Here is a 2,440-nt window from a genome sequence, read left to right as displayed (position 1 = left end):
CGTTTAAAGTTTAGTATCATTACATGTGATCTGAGGCATTGGTTCACTGAAGTACCAAATTGGTGGTTGTCAGTTACTGGCTGAAGTATTCCCACTTAGTATTGATAAACCAGGTTACAAAGGAAAAGTGTGAGTAGGTTTACCCTTTCAGTGCGGGAACCGGATTTTAAAGGCCTTTGCAAACAGTTTGGATCCTGATGAGACACCACGTTCTGTGGCGTCTCATCAGGATCCAAACTGTTTGCTATTCGGATTATATTCTTTGAAAAAAATCGAAGGAAATGCTAATTTTAGAAATTCAGCAGACGACATTTTAGCAGAAGACAAATTACCCAGCATGCAAAGTGTTAAATGGTTGCCATGATATGACTGAAATAATGTTGCAAACGGCAAAATATCCTTATAAACAAGCAATTAAATGCAAACATTTAAAAAAGGATATTTTTTAATAAAATAGTCCATCTTCAGATACAGGATTCGAAAAATGACATGCATGTTTAAGAATGAACTATTTACTATTAATCACAGACCAGTGTGGATACTAGTGAAAATATACACAATTGAGCTACACATTAGGAAAAATGGGCTTTATGCATGTGTGTAAAATATTGTCCATGTTAGCTTCGAGAGTCATTTCTGCTTTTAATGGATTTTTAATTATGAAGGAAGTCTCTTTTGAACAAAAATCTTGTCATGGCGGAAAGTGATGTCCCTAAGTTTAATTGGGACAATAATTACCCCACATACATTAAGCTTGATAGTCACAAAGCATGGCTCATATTTTAGCTGTGAAGCACATTTTTCATTCCAACCCTTATTTTGCTAATGCACATATTTGCTCTACTGTATCCCTACAACAGCTGTGGACAATTGTTTAAATTCAGAAAACATAGGTCAATGCTAAGCTGTAGGTCGAGTGGCAGACCTGTTGTACAAAGATATCTTGTCACCTTAATCTCTATCTCTATAATTTTATTTCAGTGTATAGGGGTTGACCTTGATCTACATATTAAGTATTTCTGGAAGAAAGATATACATACATTAAATATTATGTCCAACATATTGATCTTTTGACCAATTAACTATCCGTGGCTATATCCTTACCAACTACCTAATTTTTTTACCTTAGGACCAACTGTGCAGTGTTGGAGTCAGTCAGTCCTGACTGTCAACACAGTAACTTTCCCATGAATTAAAGGCTTGTAGAATAGCTTGGTGCTTGAACATATTTAAATATCTTGTCAAAACTGTACTAGCCAGTTTGCCTTGCACAGCAACCATGGGGCCACGCTCCTAATTATGATCATACTCAGGAGTAGTCAAAGGTCACTGTTGAACATTTTGTTAAGAAATAATGCTATGTCACTCTTTAACTTAACTTTGCTTAAATGATATTATAATAATATTGCATAAATCTTTAGTTTACAAGACTGCGCTGTTTTTGATGCAGAGCACCACATCTCTACAGGCAGCATTGATTGTCAAGGTGGTAGGTCATTGTCAGAGCAATTTCTGGAAATATTCATTGCTGAATTTGAAAGCACTAGTTTCATTAGCATTATAATAATGATTGCTTTTTGTATGCATGCTGCTGATTTCTGCTCGTTAACACCACAGAATTATGGTCTTTGAATAAAAAAAGCCATAGTAAACTTGTCTTCTCTCCAATTCACACTTTCCATTAGATTATCAGACAAGTTTAATATGGCATTGCTTGTGATTATCAATGTGGGCATAATTGATAACATTCAAGTTCAATAACAAGCAATATGACGTGCATCGGAGTTATGGACTTTCAAAAGTTCGCCATATTTACCTTATCCTACCTTTTACTCAACTATGTTAAATAGTTTCATCATCAAACTTGGTCAAAAAGTTTATGGGCATAAAATCTCTTCCAAGAACAACAACCAGCCCTGTGCTTTCAACAGGATCTTTTTCAGACGCCCCCCCAATCTGTTGGTATTGACTGCCTACGAGTGCTGTAGCTCATGCAAAGGGTTCACTCTCATTGGCCAATATCAATTTTCCTATACATGGATGCTTCGCCTTTAGGTGGGCTTTAGTTGGGAAACTCTTAAAATATTCGGCGAAGTCGATATCGCTTTGATCTTAAGAAGGGGTGCAGGATAATACACTAATCAGTAAATTACACTAATCAGTAAATTTCAAGCGCCTTGCTGACTCTGATTTTGAAATTTAAGCGTCCCAGTAAGGGACCGCTAAATGGCCTGTGGAAAGCACTGCGACCATATTGCCAAATCACTTCTGAATCATGGCCCTTGAATAATCTGAAATCTAACAAATAATTGTTGTCCCCTCTTGATCTCAAATAGTTATAATCTTATAATGACCAATGTAATTAGGTGTATTTTGTAACAATTTGGCACTCCTGTTAGATATGCATCTTAAGTATTGAAATAATACTTTTTAAACAAGA

The sequence above is a fragment of the Dreissena polymorpha genome, chromosome 4 (genome assembly GCF_020536995.1).
Source record: "Dreissena polymorpha isolate Duluth1 chromosome 4, UMN_Dpol_1.0, whole genome shotgun sequence".
Taxonomy (NCBI): domain Eukaryota; kingdom Metazoa; phylum Mollusca; class Bivalvia; order Myida; family Dreissenidae; genus Dreissena; species Dreissena polymorpha.
Note: the sequence above shows the minus strand (reverse complement) of the source record.